Source organism: Ailuropoda melanoleuca, chromosome 2 (genome assembly GCF_002007445.2).
Source record: "Ailuropoda melanoleuca isolate Jingjing chromosome 2, ASM200744v2, whole genome shotgun sequence".
In the NCBI taxonomy this organism is placed as follows: Eukaryota; Metazoa; Chordata; class Mammalia; order Carnivora; family Ursidae; genus Ailuropoda; species Ailuropoda melanoleuca.
In genome coordinates, this window is record NC_048219.1 from 108505186 (window position 1) to 108518144 (window position 12959).

General features: G+C 39.5%; 1 long non-coding RNA gene across 2 annotated transcripts in view; it reads left to right on the top strand.

Annotated features, from left to right (window-relative positions):
- The window catches only part of LOC105241316, a 166357-nt gene that overhangs the window by 29190 nt on the left and 124208 nt on the right, over positions 1 to 12959 (top strand). Inside the window, exons 3-4 of one of the 2 annotated variants that reach the window (XR_002144319.2) lie at positions 2804 to 3067; positions 4055 to 5321. This is a non-coding gene — a long non-coding RNA (uncharacterized LOC105241316). Of the gene's footprint in view, positions 1 to 2803; positions 3068 to 4054; positions 5322 to 12959 lie in introns of those variants that run through there. The other variant, XR_002144320.2, reaches the window with a different exon arrangement.

Consider the following 12959-nt stretch of genomic DNA (forward strand, 5'->3'; position numbering starts at 1 on the left):
TTCAAAAGGCATTGGATTCATCTGAAAGGCTAGAGCTCACTTGAAGAGCTTCTGATTTTCTAGGTTTGGGGAGGAGCTGAGAATTTGCATTTTCTGACAACTTGCTAGATGCTGCTGGTGATGTTGATCTGGAGGTCATGCTTTGAGAACCACTGCCCTAAGAGAAAGCAAAATGGTATTACTTAGGCCATTCGCTGATCTGCCTATCTTCTTATATCACAACGGCTCATAGCTGTGATTCTCAGCCCTAACTCTGCATTAGAATTATCTGTGAAGCCTTCTAAACATAGGGTCTGGGTAGGATGCTCAGACCCTACCTTAGAGCCAGATAAATCTGCAGGTCTGGGATGGAGCCTGGGTATTTTTGAAAAAGATCCTCAGGTAATTGTAAGGGGCATCCAGGATTAAGAACCACAGGAATATAGCAAATTCTGGCCCTGTTCTGTGTTAATATATGATTCTCACTTGACAAATATTTATTGACCACTCAATATATGGGATAGAAAATGACAAAGTGTCTAAGAATTGGTCCCTGACCTCGAGCAGAGATAGATCACATACCCAAACATTTAAAGAAAAAGCTGATGTGTGGCGAGTGCCAATTAGGAAAATAAACCATTACTGAAAACAGAAGGCTAGATGATCCAAGGTAAATCAATGCTGTACTAGAGCCTGACGTTGTTTGTGATAAGTTATGTATGCCTTTGCCACACAGGAAACATATCCCTTTGGTGGGGGAAATTGCTCATTTAGTGGTTCACTGAGGATGCTCCAACTGATTCACCATGGTAGGCGTGATTGAACCATGGAAATGATAGAACATTAAATCAATAGCTAGTCAGCTGGCAACTATTCCTTTGCTAAGTATGCTATTAAGGTTCCATTTCACAAACCCTGTGCTCAACAGAGGTGAGGCTTTTCAGTGGAGAAATAAAACATGAATTATGTTTAGAAACCACTTCAATCTGGAGTTTTAAATAAACATTCCATAAATATGTAAAAAATTGAATTTATTTAGGAATCAAGAGATAAGGATCTTTAAAAATGTGTACCTATTTACATCCACTGGAATACAAAATAGTTTAATGATTCAGTGCCAGCTGGTCCACGCAGGGGAGTTTCTAGAACTGAGAAAATATATCCTCCTCAGATACTACTTATGTATTAATGACGTTATTTAATTCATTGTGCTATTTAATTTGGTTACTTCTTTTGAGGTTTTCTTTTCATGTGGGGGACCTTTCCCAAGAACAAGAGATCCCAAGGACAACAAAAAGATAATTGTTTTCAAGAAAAGGAAATAAATACTTCTTAAACCGTTACATTTATTTCCATTCAAAAACACTGGAGGCAGCATTTTAGGCATTGTGGGAGATAATGTGAGTATGACAAAATAACTGGCTCTCAAGGAAACTTATAACCTAGTAGAAGGGAAAGATAAGTACCTATTTGAAGCAAAATATGATACATGCCTTCAGAGAAGAATAAATTTTAATGAGGCTTCAAAGAGCTGGAAGAAAAAGAGGTCAAGGTTCAAAGAGCCTAAGATAAGGCGTAGAACTGGGCTGCTTGTGCAATGCATTACTGCATGGCCAATTTTCAAAGGCCAGCTGTTCCCAGTCAAACGAAGACAGAAGATGAGGGTGGATGCAATCAATGGGAAAATCAGGACACTCTCCCTTATTTTCCTGGCAACGTAGTTTCAAGATCAATAGTTTTACAATCTCATTTCAGGAAGCAAAATGAAAATGAATCTGATGCATTCTTTTTAGTTCACTTCTTACTAACAACATTCAGTTTAAAGGATTTTATATGTTGCTATATGGCCACTAATATTTAATAAAAATGTTTAACCTTATTAGTAATCAAAGAAATGAAAATTAGAATAGCAATACAGTAACTGTTTTGGGTCTATTAAATTGATAAAGAGTTCAGATGACTACCAAATTTTGGGACCTCCTCCTCCTGCTTGTAGGGTGCTCTTGGTTCTGCCTTGGTTCACTATAGCTGAAGGACAATTCATATTCTATAGCCCATCAATTCTTCTAGGAATATATTCTAAGGAAATAGTATGGGTATGTGCAAATACTCATGTGTGAAAATATTCCTCAGTGCTTTGTTATTATTGAGAAAAATCAGTAAAGAAATAAATGCCCAATAGTAGGTTAATAAATATAAAAGGTATTAGGCTAGGAAAAGAACAGTAGTGGTCCACTCACCTGGAAACCTAGAAACTGTGGTCTGTAACAAATCTTTCTGAGTGTTTTAGGTAAGTCACTCCCTTCTACCCAAGATGAATCCCCTTCCCATCATCACCCCCTCTGCAGATATTCTGTAATCCTCCAAATAGAACCACTTGCTCTTTGTGCCCTGAACTGATTCTCTACAATTTTTCTGCCTCCTTGCCATTGCTCATGCCTTTCCCAGTGTCTGAATGCCTTTCCTTAATCTCTGAGGTCTCACCTCTTCAAGACCCAGTTTTGTAAGCCACCTGACATGATGTGATAATGATGTTCTCCTACATCACCCAGACAGGAGGGTTTGTTCTCTTCTTGAACCCTCATAGCAATTTGGTTATCTTCCATGGCCCTTCTCACCCTCTGTACTGTATTCAAATGATCTGAATATGTACATTTTATTTTCTCTATTAGATTTTGACCTTACTGAGGACAGAGGCCAATCTTGTTCAGATTTATATCTCCTCATAGTTATAAAGCATATTGGGTTCAGTTGTTAAATGAGTGAATGAGTGGGTGAATAATGCAAAAGTGCACTTGAGGCTGAATTCTAATGTTCTCCACAGACAAGGGATGAACTTGACAAGTGCCAAAGATGTTCTTTGGGCCTCCCTTTTGTGTGGCACGGAGCCTGAAACCTTCCATCTGAGGCATGATGATGAGAATGGTGAAGACCAGGACTGAGAAGAAGTGGTCTGAGTAGGGAGACCAGGATGATGAACCAAAACTGCACTCATCTGCCACATTTACCTCCCCCCCAATTATTGGAAGAGCAGTAGATAAGAATTTTAACCAAGAGGGAAAACCGATGAAGACCTTTGCAAAGGAAAGTAAGTACTTCTGATCAGTTATCGGTTCTTTGACCATCCCAATAACATCTGTTTTAATCAGTAGGTCTTAAAAATAGCACATTTGTCAACAAAATAAAGAGATGAGATACCAGATAATTGAGAGGCAAAATAAAAATGAAATGTTTTCAGTGGGAAGAAAAGACTTTGAAAGAGCTTTAATGATGCACGTTGATTTCTACATTCCCAGATTCAATAGACAGCATAAATGCCATTCATGTTAATGGTGAAAATGCCTTGATGCTATCAGTGAGGAAGTTAATAACCCAAGCAGCTGAACTACTGTTCAAAATAGTCTAGCTTAAGGCTCGCCAAAGCATTTTCTGTCCCCACCTGGTATAACCTACAAGTCCTATTATTCTTAGCAATACACCTGCTGGCTTTTGTGGGCCTTCAGGAAATGCCTTTACTTCCTGAAGAATGCAACAAACTACAACACAAAACACCACTGTGGCCAGCTGACACTAGACGGTAAACTGTAGTTACCTCTCTGACAGGGTTAGGTACTTAGGTGATTAGTGTTTGCAGGTTGTGCTGTGGCCAAGTTCACAAAAGAAGTTCTTATGTTAAAAAAAAAAAAAAGGAAATGTATATACATATACACACATATACATACACGTATACATATGCTAATATATATATGCTATTCCAAATAGTATGAATTCTATATATGAATGTATAAATCCATGTATGTGTATATGTCTGCATTTATAAATTTTTTTAGGGAGGGGAATCTTTACTTTTTTTCTTTTAAAACTCCCTAGTATGACAAAAGTAAGCCTCACTAGAATAGATTATTTTTATCAGTTAACAACAACAAAAACTGCTTTTCACCAGACAAAGGTCTGCTCCCTCTGCCAAGTAGCAGTGATTTACAGACCTAACATGTGAGTAAATGGGAAATACTATATTTCCAGACTCGGGTAATGAATAACCTCTGAGGGCTTGAACTTTTCTTCGTTCCCACAGACTACATCCACAGAGCGGTGCTCTTGCCCTGAAAGGAAGGATTTACTCCGGTTTGGAAGGAAGTAGAATAAATAGAACTGGAAGTGGCAAGGTCACCTTTAATATCATATGAACTGCCTCTTAACAAGCTTCACAATTGCTTTGTTTCTTCCTCCCTCGGTTCTATAAACAGGCCAAGTCAAAGCAAACTCTTAGAGCACACACAGTGCGTGGAGGAAGCTCCCAGAGCTGTGAGGAAGGGGAGGCTGCAGGCTCCGTGGGGCCTGTCCCGCACGCCAGGGTTACAATTGTGTTATGGTGTGGTGGCTAGAAAGGAAAACTGCTTGTTTTTAAAGGAAGGCGTTATATTGTCCTAAATTCCTGTGTATAAAATATAGGACAAACAAGTTACAGTGGGAATCTTTAATTCAACTATGTGGAATATATGGCATATTTGCCTTTCACTTGTCTTTGCCCTACTAAGTATTGCATGGTAATTGCATAAATACAAAAATGTAATTTTAAAAACGCCTTTCCCTAGGACCCTGTTCAGTTGGTATTCCTAACACAGTGCAAGCTCTTTACTGGCATTCTGCTTCACAGAAAGAGTTTTCTTCTTTTCCAAGGTCCTTCAGGCACAGTCCCACCTCTCTGTTGTTTCTCAGCATTTCTTTTTGAATGTGTCCTTACATACAAGGGGACGAAAGGGTATCTAGGATTACAGAAAAGGCACTAACAATGTTGGGATGCCAGAGGTTTGGGCAACAGACAGGACTGGGATTTTGGTGTCCTGGCTTTCAGTAATTCTTCAGTAGTCCAATGTAGAACTCATCTTGGAAGACCATGTGGGTGAGTAGTACTGTCATTATCAAAACAAAACAACAATTCGTGTTGGGGCTTTGAATCTAAGGTAACCTCACATGGCTTAAATACGGATTGTCAGAGAGAGCATGAACCAAACAAAACTGAGTTGGTACTTTGTAAATTGTTACCCCCTGTAGAGATTCTCCGCATTTGCCAAGGCGTCTAGGAAAACCTCCCTCATATTTTTGAAAGTGCAATAGAGCTATGGAGTATTGTAATTATGAAAAAGTGTGATTAAAAGAATATAAAAAAGATACAATAAAAGTCTCTAAGGGGTAGAAAGAGAAACCTGGAGGGCAGTCTCTGTCTAATCTGAATTTTGGCCATTTCTTTACAATTTCAGGATGATACGAATTCTTGGCATTACAGATAATGGGTCAGAGCTGACCTATTGTGGAAACTCCTAGATGGAGCTAGAGCTATGATGTGGCCAAATATTTTGATCTGTGGATAACATGTAATATCAAGAGATTCTGATCTCTGGGTGGTGTCTTAAATTGTCTGGGGAGCAGACATTGAGGCATCAGTCTAGAAATTCTAACAGATGTGCTCTACTAAAATGCTGTGCTAGAATGGACCTGACCAGGCTAATCAGCCTCTAAAGTGCTTCCTATGTTGTAATAGCCAGAAGACATTTTCTCCCTGCCTGTATGAAGGGTGGGTGGGGAAAGGGTGAGCTCTTCCCTTTGTCCTCCGGCCACCTAGAATAGTATGGCTAATTTGTTTTGTCTAGCAGCAAGAAGCTTCAGTTTATGTTTAGCTGCCAGGTTGGGTGCCTACACTTGCACACACTCCTGCTCGTGCTCACTTCATATCTTCACGTTTTTCACCTTTTCTAAAATACGAAAGCAGTGAATCCAGACTGAAACTTGCCACACTTTTCAATCAGACAACCCTTTTGTCTGAAGACAGCAGGACATCCTCCAAATGGGTTAGCTGGGCAGTTGTGCTGTTATTTCTTTCCGGATAACAAAATAGCAACATGCTTTGTGATGATGAAAAACAGTTTTATTTTTTCTTTTCCCCTGTAGTTTTGTTTGTAGCAGGAATATGACAGTATTTACTCTTTGGGCAGAAAGTCTACCAAGTCTGAGCTACGCGACTGCATGAGCCCTGCACCCTGTTCATTAAGACTTCCCCCTTTGAAATGAAATTGATGAGTTTTCAGTGGCCATTCATAGCATTTGAGATCCATAGGCATCAAGGCTTGATGCATGGCCCTCATCTCCCTGGGCTCCTGTGCAATGATTCTCATCTGTCTTGGTTAGAAAGTGAATTAATCTTGACCTTGGCCTCTGGGGTGTGGTTCTCTGTCCTCTCATGCATCTTCAACTCACTTCTTTATCAGAAACACTTATTGTTTCAGGTCCAGTCTCCCCCAATTTCAATTTCAGCCTTTTGTCTTTAAATTGCATGGCTTCGATTTAACCCAAAATCTGTATTTCTGGTATTGTAGGTTATATTTCTAGTAAGTTCTCATTCTGAATTATAACTTAATTATATGGATCATTAAAGCATTGAAGGAGGCTAAAGGGCAGAAAGGAATTGACAAAATGAAAGTTATTATTAGGAATTACAAATCACTTAGCATTTCAACATCACTCATCGGATGTGGGCATTTTGTTGAAAGAGACCTTGTTTTGAACAGTGACGGTGCAGAAGACCTTTGGAAGAAACAAACTTCCAGCTTGATTTGTCTTTGTTACAGCATGCATAGGAAATTATCGATTATATTTTATATCAATAAGGTAATAGATTTAGAAAAACTAGCAGAAAACCTGATGTATCAGTGCTACACCACCTCAGTCCAACCACTCAACTGTACTTATTTCATCCATACTTTCTTTGGATGTAAATGATGTTGGTATTTCACAGCGAAAGTAAAATTGCCAGATATTCTTCTTTATGCCTTCAGTGGGCTGAAGAGTTGGGCCATGGTGACAGCACTGTTGGTTAGGAAGATACTGAAAACTTAAGGTAGTTTTTCAGAAACTTTTTAAAAGTAGATTTAATTATTTTTATTCTTTTTTATTTTTATTGAAGTACAGTTGACACAGGATTATTCTTATTGGCAAGCATTAGTTAAAAGTTAAATTCTGGAAGACATCACCCCAGTATTAAAAGTATTTAAGCCATACCATGTACATAAGTTTAATAATGAAACATTATATGGCTACATTTATATTTCTACAAAATTTCATTGAGTTTGCATATTCCATTTTTTGTGCCTTAGGCAGTGACAAATTGCAAGTAATACTTGTCTGAAATGAGAAGCAGAACAGTAATATTTCAGGTACACAGTAGAGATGGCTGGGGAATCACAGGTAAGTTGTTAGTTATTCATGTCAAATTTAAAGCTCTCAGGTTCTACTGATAGGCCATGCAGAGCAAATGAGAGAAACAGAATGGTCTCTAATAAGAACATTTACCACCATTGCGTCCCCTGCACATTCCCACTCAGTGTGCCTAACTTAATTGGCTCCCTTCATCCAGGCCACTGCAGGGAAGGATGCTGAACTCACAGCTATCTGGCCTTCACTCTAGTCGTCAGTTCCATTTGCTATGGCTACAAATTGATATGCTATATTTTGAAAACAATGGGGATCATGGAGATTGTTAAGACTGAGTTGCAAGGCAATGGTTGTGTTTTCCAAAGAATGACCAAATTCTGTGACAGCATATCCACAGAGCAGAAAGAATAGAGATAGATGTAATGGCACATAGAAAAATACTCTCACCTTGTACTATTGATTTTTTACCATCCGCGTACACAGGAAGGGGGAGAAACAAGACAAATTGTGGTGGGAAAAGAATGCAAATGGGGGGAAGTAGAGAGAGGAAAGAATTCGGGAGGTACTGTTATGAAAGAAGGGAAGAGGGAATTCAACTAAACCCCATGGGGTAAGCGGAATCACTATAAGAAGAGATTTTCTTTTGAATAAAAGCTCAGGTACCTTCTAAGTATAAAAGGAATAAGTAAAGAGAAACCAAAGAATACATGGAAAGGTACAGTTATCCAAAAGGGGAGGTAGAAAGTAGAAAGAGGCAAAGTGTACCAAGACTATATCAGGTAACTTTTTTTTTTAATTTTAATTTTTTTTAAAAGATTTTATTTATTTGACAGAGAGAGAGAACAAGCAGGCAGAGGGGTAGGCAGAGGGAGAGGGAGAAACATGCTCCCCACTGAGCAGGGAGCATGATGCAGGGCTCCATCCCAGGACCCTGGGATCATGACCCAAGGAAGGCAGACACTTAACTGACTGAGCCACCCAGGTGCCCCTATACTAAGTGACTTTTAACATAGTAGAAACTTTCTTTTAGAACTTAACTGGTCTAATCAAGTTATTTAAAAATTGCGCCAAAGTGTATAATTTCCCCTAAATCCCAAGTTCTGTTGAACTACTTCGAGGAACTGAGAGTTATATTTTTATGTAATCCACACAACAGAGTAATTTGTGAAGCCCTGGAAGGGAAATGTGAGTTGTGATGGTATCTCAGCTTGAAACACATGAAGCAGAACCTGAGGTCACACTCATAACCTATCAGGAATTAAAGGAAGTGATTCCACTTGAAAGACCCTAATTGTATGTCAAGACTGGAGAAGATAGATCCCTCCCCAGAGTGGAGAGAAAGGGAGAATGAAGGTGGGTGAAAGGGAGAGGTGATCAAGAGGAAAACAGTTACATGTATTTATTGTCCCTGGGTGTCTATTCTGCTGTGTCCTAAGTTCTGAATCTGGATGCCATTGATCTCCCATTCCCACTTCCTCTGAATTCATTAAACCACTGAAGCCACTGCTTGATTCCTTCACCAAGTTCACAGTGTAGGTTAATAGGTGTTTTTAATGGACTGAGATCTCTGTCGCTACCGAGGCTAAAAAGTGCAAGCTGAGGGAAGATGAGCCTGACTCTGGGCTAATTCCAACCCCACAGGAGCACTGGGGTGCACCTGGCACCCGCCACACAGACCTTCCCAGGGAATCCTTCACCAGGCACTGAATGCTTGCCCTCATAACCAGAAAAGCACAAAAGAGCTCGTCTGAAGAGCACAGGCTGGGTTTGGAACTAGTTGGCCCTCCTCTGCTTCTGTAGATTCTGTACATACCTCTCTGTTCACTTCTCATAGCTTAGTAAAAGGCGGGTTTCCAAATGGCTTATTAAGAATGTAGCTAAGAGCTAGACTGCCTGTGTTCACTTACAGGTGCACCTTGTACCAGATGTGTGACCTTGGGCAAGTTACTTAACCTCTCTAAACATCAGTTTCCACATCTGCAGAATGGAGATAACCATAACATCTACTTCCTAGAGTTGTTGGGATCAATGCATTAATATGTGTAACGTGCTTGGAAGACTGACTGAAATGTTAGCCATTAATATTATTATAAATCTATCTTTTCCACTAGAATGTAAGGTTCCAATAGGGAAAATTTGTACATCCAACCCTTAGCATAATAGAGTATTCAATAATTTATTGAATGTTATAAGGTCGTTTAGGTAGGCTTGGTTTTAGAAAGATGATTCACATTCACTATTCATTTAATTTGTCACTCAACAAATGTTTCTTGAACCTTCCAGTAGGTGCCAGGGATCTTGCCAAATATTGGGTGAACCAAAGGAAGAAGGTTTCTGCTCTTGGGGAATTTAGTGGTAGAACTGTTATAAAAGACTAAACATAAAAATAAATTTATAATTATAGTTTGTCTTAAGTGCTTTGAAGGGAAAGACTAGAGAGCTATGAAAGAAAAGAACCTTTGTATATTTGTATATATCCCAAGATTTTTCTCTTTGTATATGTGCTTCTCATATTATGTTAATAAATATGGTTGATCAAGGTAGAAACATCTCAATAACTGATCTTTTGCTGGCTTTTCTTGTGCTTTAGCTTAATCAACATATAATGCTCTCTGATGTCCATGGCTGGTTAGCTCATTTGGTTAGCTAATGAGGTCAAGGTCAGAGGCCAGCATGGGTCAGCGAGCTTTTCTCCTTTCTGTGGCCAGATTGCACTCTTAACCTCAGTCATCTTTCAAAAGTGCATGTTTGGTCACAGGAAGGCTGTGTCAAGAGAATGTGGATAGAGGAGCCCCAAAATTACCCTCACCGATAGTTGGTCTCTGCTGACATTTTCATATATTAATGATAGTATGCTATAATTTATTATTCTCTGTCACTCATTAGGGTCTAGTCCCATTTTTTTTTAAAGATTTATTTATTTATTTTACAGAGATAGAGATAGCCAGCGAGAGAGGGAACACAAGCAAGGGGAGTGGGAGAGGAAGAAGCAGGCTCATAGCAGAGGAGCCTGATGTGGGCTCGATCCCACAACGCCGGGATCACGCCCTGAGCCGAAGGCAGACGCTTAACCGCTGTGCCACCCAGGCGCCCCTCTAGTCCCATTTTTGACAGAGTTTTTTCCCAGAAAGGAAAACTGCCATTCAAAATATTCAAGCCACTTTCAAACATTATGTCTACCGGATGGAAGCTATAGACTAGGGCAGTGCTTCTCCAATGGTAATGTGCATAAACATCACTGGGGGTATTGTTAAGATGCAGATTCTGGCATAGTAGGTCTGGGTGGGGTTCACGATCTGCACTTCTACTCCCAGGTGATGCTGTTTCAGCTGATCCATGGAACATACTCTGAAGAGCGTGGGACTAAGCAGACAGTAATGAATCAAAGCTAAGTCTAGATTTTAGAAATACAGCAAATACTAAGCCAAAGCATGATGAGTTTGACCAATGGTACAACTTGCTGGAACTGTTTACTGTTTAAGACACTTCATTGTTTAGAGACAAGCTCTCTCCAAATGTTTCCTTTCGGCTTTTTTTTTAAATGGTGTTCTCTTTTCTGGGGCGGGTAAGTATAAGAAAGAATTCAATATACTTTCATTTTAGACAATATGTTTATTATATACAGTATATGCGAAGCTCAAAGAGCTGGAGCTAGAGCTAATTCCATGTTATGCAACATAAAATGCCTTTGAAACACACACAAAGCCTATTGTTTTATGGAGGAGATTTTAGTTTCATCTTCGACTTACTTCACCATATGTGACAAGTATAGTAAAAATCTTTTGTGTCTTCTGTATTTATTTTTGGTAATAAAAGGAGACAGCTCCTTTTTCCCACTGCCCAGAAAAGGCCTATTCCCCTGCTGACATGTCTGTGTAGGCCCTATTGATACTAAGATGATCATGAGCATGAAGTTGCCAAAGAAACTGCTTCTCTGAGGAGATTTCCATGAGTGTGAAATCATGGGAATCAAAACTGATGGGAAAGTCCCTTTGAACTTGTGAAAATTGCCAGGATTCTTATAGGAAAAAAGCCTACCAATTCCATGATTATCTTCTTTACTATTTAGTGAGATGCATTTCTATTGGCTTTGGAGAAAATGGTCAAGATCTGCTCAGTGCAAAATGCTTCATTTATTTTTCTTCCAATGCTTTAGATGGATATATATTTGTGAAATCTGGATTTTCATACTTTAGATTATTTGGTCTGATCTCAGCATTTAACAGGCAAGGACACCCAAGTGCAAAGGATCTAAATGACCTTTTAAGGTGTCACATTGAAGCTAGAGGCAGAGCCTAAGTCCCTGGTCCTTTCTATTGCATCTCTGTGCCTTGGATGCCTCCAGGTAGTCAGAAGCTCAGAAAAGCGAAAACACATTGATTTGAAGAAAAGTTTAGGATTTACACATATCTTGGTTCTCTATTTAAGCCGTCAGTCAATCAATAAATATTCAGTTAGCTTCTGCTGTTTGCCCAGCACTGTTTTACATAATGTAAAGTAATTTAATATTTATTTATTGGTTCAGATTATCCGGCAGTAAACTACTTTGGAGTGAGTTAGGCACTTTGGGTTGCTGAGTTACTATTGGAATCCACTTGAGAGCTGTTTATTATAAAAAACTTCTGATATTTGAAACCTTCACCACTTTTTACTTCTTTGTCTCATATCCCCCACATAAATCAGTGGCTAAGGTTCTTTCCCAAGTGCCTCTTACATCACTTCTTTCCTTTCTTCATCTGCTTGTCTTGAGGGCCCTGTTACACAACTGCCATCTCTAGCCTGTGGTTGAGGCTTTGGGGCCCCTTCGTCCAGAGATCCCCCATCCTCCTGACATCCCTGTTCTCTTTTCCTTCAAACATACTTATCCTGTATTTGGTCTCCTGAACTTGCTAGTTAACTGAAGCTAGCTTACTACCATCACCCTAGTTTCTTTCCTTCAGTCTTTGACCTCGACTCTTCCAAACTTCTTATCAGTGTCCTTGATTGCAGCTTTTTCTCCCTCCTATTTGTCCTGCACATAAGGCTACTAAATCCATGTTTCTAAAGTGTGGTCATCTGTATGCATGACCTATCTTGACTAGAACCATACCTGAAACATTGCAGGCAATTAATAAGTGTCTCCCCTCTTTTTTCTGTCTATCTTACATATACAAAAGCTGGAGGAAGAAGTCCCTAGTGATTCTTTATTTTCACATGTGTAAACTGGAGATAAAAATAGTACCAATTAATTTCATGAAGTTGTTGTGAAAGTTTAGTTAGTTACTACTATTACTGAGAAAAATTCCAAGTTATGAATAGTTAATCTTATTGTCCTCTATCACTTGGTATCATTTCATGTATGCTAGTTTCATTCTTTTAAAAACCAAATAAGGGGCACCTGGGTGGCTCAGTCGATTAAGTGTCGGGCTCTTGATTTTGGCTCAGGTCATGGTTGTGGGGTGGTCAGACTGAGCCCCATAGGGCTCTGTGGTCAGTGTGGAGTCTGCTTGAGACTCTCTCCCTCTCTCTCTGCCCCTCCCCCACTGCTCTCTCTCTCTCTCAAATACATAAAAATAAATCTGTAAAAAAAAACACCACCCCCCAAATAACAAATACCTCAAGGAAAAGACAATGTTTTGCTTTTTAGCACTTTCTTTGCCCCCTATGCTGCTGCCTAGCACAGAGCTGTGATTCCAGTGGGTGTCAGCAGTAGTGCTCCACTGGCTTACACCCATACAGGCTACCCACGCAGGGTCCATGCTCATTGCTAGATGTCTGTTCTGATGGGTCAG